Source organism: Protopterus annectens, chromosome 9.part0 (assembly GCF_019279795.1).
Source record: "Protopterus annectens isolate FY-2018-M chromosome 9.part0, PAN1.0, whole genome shotgun sequence".
NCBI lineage: Eukaryota > Metazoa > Chordata > Ceratodontiformes > Protopteridae > Protopterus > Protopterus annectens.
In genome coordinates this window covers 1,617,772,361-1,617,780,623 of record NC_056743.1, presented here as the reverse complement: position 1 = coordinate 1,617,780,623, position 8,263 = coordinate 1,617,772,361, and the positions used below count along the sequence as shown (strand labels likewise).

At 40.1% G+C, this 8,263-nt stretch overlaps 1 protein-coding gene across 2 annotated transcripts in view; it reads right to left on the bottom strand.

Moving 5' to 3' along the window:
* Positions 1-7,778: 7,778 nt before the first annotated feature.
* LOC122812215 (ADP-ribosylation factor-like protein 11) overlaps positions 7,779-8,263 on the bottom strand; it is a 1,830-nt gene continuing 1,345 nt past the window's right edge. For both annotated transcript variants that reach the window (XM_044084556.1, XM_044084557.1), the window contains exon 2: positions 7,779-8,263. This exon is cut by the window's right edge and continues 1,044 nt beyond it. The gene's annotated coding sequence lies outside the window, so the exon portion shown is untranslated.

Genomic DNA, 8,263 nt, shown 5'->3' with positions numbered 1-8,263 from the left:
CCTTGTCAATGGCCTTGCTGACTGTTTCATAGAAATCAACCAGGTTTAAGAGGCAGGATCTGCCCTTAACAAAGCCGAACTGGGTAGGATCCAGTGTCTGTAGGTCCCCAATATCTTTATTTATGAGGTCCATGAAGATCCTTTCCATAGCTTTGCAGACCAAGCTAGTCAGGCTTATGGGGTGATAGTTTCCAGGATCTGTTGAGGCACCACCTTTGTGGAGAGGGACCACTGTTGCTGTATGCCACTCTTTGGGTACATATCCTGTAATAATGCTGAGATTGAACAGTAGTTTTATGTGTGGGTTTATCTCTTCTTGGAGTTCATGTAGGATGCAGCCCAGGACACCGTCTGGTCCCATTGATGCCGTGTTTTTTGCTTTGGAGAGGGCAGCTCTTACCTGAGCATCTGAGATTTCAGGGGGGCAGCACTCTGCTGGGATAGATATTTGCCCTTTTGGTGTAGGGGGGGGAGAAGTTTGCGCTGAACCTGTCAGCTAGGATGTTGGCAATGTCTGTGGGTTCTGTGTATTTTTTGTCATTTTGGACTAATTCTGAGCATATCTGGGAATTCTCACCCAGGTTCCTAACATAAATAAAGAAAGCCTTGTGATTATCCTTAGTGTTCTGTGCAATTTTTCTCTCGAAGTTGGCCTTAGACGATTTTATGAGTGCCCGTAGTTTTTTGCTAATACTGATCAGAGATGCCTTCCCTTTTTGGGATTTTGCTCTATCATGTAGTAGCTTCCTCCTTCTATTGTATAGTTTGTTTATGGCTGGGGTCCACCAGACAGGACGTCTGCCTTGGAGGATTGGGTCTTGGTTTTATTTGGGATTGCATGATCCATGCATTCCTGAAGGTGTTCATAGAATGCATTTATAAAGGATTCGTCTGAGCCGTATTTTCCACAGGCCCAGGGGCTTTGAAGGATTCCACCTCGGTTTTGAGGAGTGTGAAATTTGCTTTAGAGAAGTTTTTCACTGTGGTTTTCTGGGCAGGGGGTGGGGTCGGAATGTGAATATCCAGTAAGATTAGTTTATGGTCTGATCTTACCAGTGAGGGATACACTTCTGGTCTGGAGCATACAGTCCCCATGTTGGTGATGATCAGGTCCAGTATGTTTTCCTCTCTTGTGGGAGTGGTAACAAGTTGTTCCATAGCATTTGAGTTTATAAATTCTAGGAACCTTTGGGCTAGGGTGTTGGAGCTAAAGTAATGCTCCCAGTCTATGTCTGGGTAGTTGAAGTCGCCCAACATAATGGTGTTTGGAGAGACCTTCATATTTTCCAGTGTTCTCAGGAAGGCCGAGTGGGGTTCCTGGGTTTGGGACAGTGGTCTGTAGCAGGCTATAAACTGGAGGCAGTTTTACCCACTGTTAGTCGCACATGGATGGTCTCTGATGTTTCGTGCTGTGCCACAAACCTGGAGGTGTGAGTATCTTTGACGAATATTGATACTCCTCCTCCTTTTGTGGTTCGGTCCAAGTTTTGGGGCCGAAAAGCATGGTATGAGGTATAACCTGGTAGTGCTGTGGTGCTCTCGGGAGCCTTGAACCAGGTTTCTGTTACTGCACAGATATCGATGTTCTCCATGCTAAGGAGAGTTTTGAGTGCGTGCATCTTGAGGTTTAGACTTCTGATGTTGAGTAGCATTACTCTTAGTTTCTTATCCCTTGTGATACCTATGGAGGTGGGTTTGTCTTTTGAGCCTTGCCTAAAAAAGGCACTATGGGAGTAGCAAGAGCCTTTGCCAATATCCGAAAGCCCGGGGGTGACAGGTGCAAGCCATCCCTAGCGAAGCATCCTGGCTTGTCGAGCATGTCATCCCAGGCTGACAGGCATTGGATCCCCTTTGAATGACACCAATACTTAAGCCAATTGTTGAAATTGATCATCTTGTCTTCATATTGTGGCATCATTCTTGGTGAGGGTAAGATGCTACTCAAGGTCAGGGTCATACCGGCTTGGGCTACATGCTCAGAGAGCTCCTCTATGTCTCTTTTCATGTAGTCCAGGGAGGTACGTCTCAGGTCATTCACACCAGCATGGACAATGACTGAGTCATATTTGTACTTGCCTTGGAGTGACCTGAGTGCTTGTGTTATGTGGCGGATTCTAGCGCCCGACAGGCAGCTCACTGTGACCTTCTCCTTGTTCAGCCTGGTAAGTGGGATGTCAGTGTGCCTGATGATAGAGTCACCTATTACAAGTGTATCAGGTGTGTTGTTTAGCCTTAAGGGGTGTGACTATTCGGCACACTGGCTTTGTGAGCTATGTGTTGCACGTGTTTTGTTTTGGGGTAGCAGTTGCTTGGGTGTCCGCTTTGGAGGTCTCTGCTGCTTAGGTAGATTTTTATTTAGAGCCTCCGAGTATGTTTTTGTGTGTTTATGTGTTTGGTTTGCTGTTGTGGTAGGTCTATGTGAGACTGGAATTGTAGTGAGTTTGGTTTCCTTCTCCTCCTGACTGGTTATGCCAGTACTGAGTTGAGAGAGCTTAGCCTTCAGTTTGACTATATGGTTGCATCTCTCACATGTGTTGGAATTTGTTGGGAGGAGGAGAGGGTTGTCTGTGTACATGAGGCAGTTGTAACATTGCCTCAAGATTCCCAGATTTACCAGCTGGACCAGAGAGGAGATTGACAACTGACCTTTGGACATGCTAGAATATTATTGGGAATTCCTTTATAATTGAAAAAAAGGGCGAATGGGGAACAAGGTCCTCAAGCGGAGTTTGTGAGGGTGTAGTGCTTTTAATTTTTTTAGTGCTGACTTAGTGAGCAGGTGCCAGGTAACTTAAATGCAATGTGTTACAGGTAACTTAAATGCAAAAATGACAAACAGTAACTTTCTTTCAAGTGAAACAAGGAAATAAGTACAGTAAGCAATGCAGATATCACTAGGGATCCACAGAAGCGCTGAAAAGCCGTGTTTTAGGTGGAATTAGCATTTCAGGGAAATAACAAGCAAACAAACAACAAGCATACAAAGAAAGCTAGATTCAGCAGGCCTGGATCTAGTCTATGCTACAGCAAACAAGGTGTACCAATTTCAGTAAGAAACAGTTCACATATGCAGGCACTATAAGCCTTTAACCAGAAATTCCCAGCTCAGAAGGGCAGAGTCCAGCCTCTCCTCCCACAAGAGTGCAGACCACGAACCTTCTTAATGTGAAATAACTGGCCTGAAGCCCAAGTGCTTAAACCAGAACTAATACACTTTTAGAATAACAGACACTGAGCCCTCAATCACCAGTGCATCTCCTGCATGTCACTGGGATGTGGAAGAAAACTGGACTATCCTGATAAAAATCCAAGCAAACACAGGAAGGATATGTAGAAATAAACCCAGTAGACATGCAAACTGTAGAACCTCAAACTGTGATGTAGTTCTAGTCATTGTGACACTCTGCTACATAAAAATAGATGTAAATTTCCACAGAGTATCTACTCTACATACATGGCCAGTGGGTGGAAGGTGTAAGCTGTAAACAAATACTATAGCAGGAATTGTCAACAAATTATCAAAAAACATGCATGTATAACTAAGGTATCAGTTTTGGCAATGTAGTGAGAGTACAAAAAACTTGGTAATATTACTGCACAATGATATATATGCAGTCGTTACAGAGTGCCTTGTACCAAGTAGTAGAAGGGTTCATCAAAGGATGCCCTTACTGCCATATTTTGGATGAATAGTAGAGTAGTTTCACATGGAGCTTAATACAATGGAGGTAATTTTCACAGATAGTATGTAAGAAATGTGTGTGCGGTTCTTTATGGCTGGTATAAAGTAGTATTTCTAAACTGAGTAAGTTTGTTGATTTCCTGAGACAACATCTAATTTCATCAATTTCTGCTCTTCTGAAGACCAGAACCATTACTTTTGACTTTTTGTTCATTTACAGTTAAGCTGATGCCAAACCACAGTCTGATTGGGTTTAATAAGATTGACAATTTTGTCTGAATGAGGGAAAACAGCAACATTTCAGCTTCCATCTTGCAGTTATTAGTGATTGAAAGTAAGCCATACACATCTCAAGTTCAGTGACAGGACAGTCCTACAGTGTTATATCACAGAAGGTTTCAAAGGTGTCTTTCTGGGATGTCACAAATATATGCAACGTGATTAATATACATAATTGTCCAGAAAATGACAAAATAGACTCAGCAAGACTAAATGTAAGATCTTTTAATCTTACTAATTTGTTAAATTGGTATATGAATTTGTCTATTTTGGACCTTCTTCAACCATAAACTGAGATATGTGTACAAGGATAAAAGTAATATATATATTGGCTTTGATGTTGCCAATCAGCCAGCATGTTTTTCTGAAGAAACAGGCATACCAAGAAAAAAAAAACACAAGGCCATGAAGAAAGCATGCAAGCACCACACAATCTGTCACTGGAGATCATTGCTGAACCCTGAGCATGTAAGGCACAGATCTTCACCACTAAGCCATCATGTTACCTAATGGCTAAAATATGGTAGCTTAAATTCAGTGAAAACTAATGCTTAAGGCTGGAAGGATACTGTGGTGCACAGGAACAGACATTATTAGTGGAAAACAGGAAATCCTTTTTTTGAAGAACATTCAGATATTTGCTGTAATATTAAATGTGGTTCTGGAAATATTTCCTTTGCCAGGATACATACAGGATAGAGTCATAGCAGGAGAAGACAACAAAAGAAGTACATGGTTTTCTTACAAGTCAAGAAAATGTGACAGTGGGAGAGCTTAACCTGCACTCTACAAGAAAGATGGTGATACAGAGACATGATGGAAATCTTCAAGTACCTCTGGGGAATCAAAAGAGTCCAAATTCATACAATCTTTTAAAATGGTGGCATGTATGAAAACACATGATCACAGTTTAAAAACACAAGGACTCTGCTTGCCCTTCCTGCGTATGTGTTTTTTCTAGCTGGTCCAGTTTCCTTTCACATTCCACAGGCATATTATAGGTGAATTGTTTATCCTGCAACTGCCTGTGATATGTTATGTGTGGTGTATACATATATATGTGTGTGTGTGTGTGTGTGTGTGTGTGTGTGTGTGTGTGTGTGTGCGTCTGTACCAACACGCATCCATGCTGATATAGATAGACATCCTGTAGTTGGGATTAGTTACCTGTTTTGCACTCACAAATTGGTAAACTGTGGCTCCCCCTATGACCCTGAAATGTACAACGTGTTTACTCAGAGAATGAATGAATGAATGAATGAATGAATGAATGAATGAATGAGTGATGGAAAGCTGAAGGAAGATGTAGGGAAGCATTCACCAACAGAAAATGTTATTCTTTCAACCCTTCATAAAGAAGTAATGTGGAAAAAAATAGTACAAAAGGACAGCTCAGTACATAAGGTAGTTCTTGTGAGTGATAGGAGGAATTCATACTGCTAAAGATCATGCTTAAAGGGACAAAACACCCTTTTATTTTCAAACAAACAAGTGTTCACATGCATCTTTATGCTTGCAAACACTTTTTATACGAAAACAGTGTGTTTTGATGCCTTTACTAAAATATAACTTTTAAATATTGCTTCCAAATGTAGAAGACTAAATATAGTAAACTGTGTTTACGGTATTAATATTAGGGGGAAGGCGGGGGGTGGTTACGTCATTCCGGGTTCTGCTCTGACTTCATTCCTGGTGCAACTCTAATAATGTTGGATTAGTGTAGGTAAGTACTTGTAAATTAGTGGTGTAACTATAGCTAATGATACAGTTTTGTGCCAGAGGATCATACCTTCACAATACCACACACTACAGTGTTAGAAAGCCGGTAATAAGAACTGGGAACAGAACCTATTCTTCTGGTCATTCAGCACCAAACGTGAGTATGCTACTTCCTGAGTCACTGATACTGACACCCCCCCTCGCAAAAAAAAAGAGCAAATATTCAACACCAAATGGACACAAAATTACAAAGAATGAGAAACATTTGCCTGAATTTAGTGTTTTATGCAGCGAGCCAATCCTTGCACACTGAAGTGGAAGGGAGGTGTGAACTTATATCCCTGATTACTTAATACAATACCACCAATGCTGCTCTTACCTGGAGAAACATCAAATACTTGTTAATGCACAAAAATAAAGCATTTTTTGCCTTTCTCTTTAATTCATGATACTTGGAGAAAGCACCATTTTCTGAATACCGCTGCTTGTATTTGTCTATTGTAAGCTCTTATGGTTTGACAAAAGAAATAACTCCTATGTAAAATCTGACCAAGTGGAGTGAACTTTATGGCTGTAGCTTTGAAAAAGATCAGAGGCTTGCGCATTACCAACTGTTACCATTTGAAAGATGGGACCCATAACACACCAAATCAAAACTTTACAAGTGATATGATCAGCAGACTAGCACGAGAAACAGAATTCATAGAAAAATAGACTGGCAAATCTTTGCATTTCCCTTTTAAGTGAACAATTTGTGATTCATCAAATTAATAAAATAAATGAGAGCTGAATGACTAATTGTCAAGTGTCTTGCCACGGCTCAAAACAAGAATGATCCACAAGCTGGCAGCATTGCAGAACCTTGAACTTATGTTTTCTGTTCCATGCCTCAGTAGGCTTAATATTATCTAGACAGCAATATTATCACTTATTGTATTTTTGATTATAGACTAATATCTCCAAATGTAGACTAACATTTGCCCAAATGTTCCCCAGAGGTTCCTTGCAAGAAAATGCCTGCAAGGTAAAGAAAGAAAAAAATGCAATAACTGTTTGAGAGTAATTAATCTTAACTAATGGAATAATACAATGATTATTAAGCAACTAAAAGTTTTTCTTTTTTTAGAAAACATGATTATTAAGCAACTAAAAGTTTTTCTTTTTTTAGAAAACATTACTCTACAAGCTAAATGCAGGCATAACCCTATATAGCACAACACTCCTGGGACATAGTTCCACACCTCCTAATGTCTGAGTCAGGTTAAGAAACCAGGGCAAAGAATAGAAAAAAAAAGGTACATCTCAAAACATACATTTGCTGAAATGCAACATTGATAGCACACAATGATGTATGTTAAAATGCAGTTTCTGTAAGATAAGTTCTGCGTACTAGGATTCTGATAGAAAGAGGAAATGAACATGGCATCCTTCCAAAGAATGGAAAGGAAATAATGCTAAGTATGTGCCAGCCTGGCAGTGGGGGCATTTAGGCATGTAGTTTTTTTTTTTTTTTTTTGCCGTACAACTTAATTTAATGTACCACAACTGACATGTAGTGACATTTCATTTCATGCATATGCCCCCCCAATGTAAATGCACACACACACACATACACACACACACACACACACACACACACACACACACACACACACACACACACACACACACACGCGCGCACGCACACACACACACACACACACACACACACACCATTTTACTGCTTGCCCTAAGCTCCACAGACCACAAAAGGTGCGCAAAACAGCAAAACAGTAAAATAAATAAATAAAATAATAATAAACCTTCTTGGACTAAGCTCTCGATCTTCCAGAGAATCTAGTATGGCAGTAAAACTTCACCTCCACCTAGAAGGGAAGGAGAGCTGGATACCCTTAGCCATTCGCTACTTAAGTGTGGCTCTTCAGATTCATAGACAGAAAATCTCTCTTGCTTTCAGCATACTTCCTATTAGAAAATCACATTTTAATGTAATCATTTGCCACTGTTATGGCATGCATCCATCAAGCACTCTTAGAAAGTACTACATTTTACATGTGAAGCACAGTTACAGGCTCTAAAGAGTCAAGATTAACTGGAAAGCATGCTGGATAGTTACATGATTTACTTGGATTTTTACACTCTGAGTGATCACATTTCTAGTACAGCTGAGAAGATGATTGTATTCACATTAGAGAACTTGTTATATAAATAAAGCTGTGTGTCATTTGTTCATTTGCATTAATCACTTTATCAGCACATTACTAATGCAGTTTATATGGCAAGTCCTAAAAATGCATGTATGTGTGAACGTTTTCTTCTGATATACATTTTAAAATGACTAGGCCAGTTTCCAAGTCTAGTGTAGATGAAATAGTTCACAAAACATGAAGTTCTGTAGCTGTAAGGAAACAACTTATCTGAGTGGGCATGAACAGTTACTGTGAGTTCAGAGCTCAGTGCAATGCCAGTAGTCCACATGGTCTGTAGTAACAAATGGAAATAATTAAACAATAAATATAAAAAGTTTAGGGGAAAAAGAACAAAAGAATGACTCACTTATGCTCTGCCTGCAAACACAGAAAC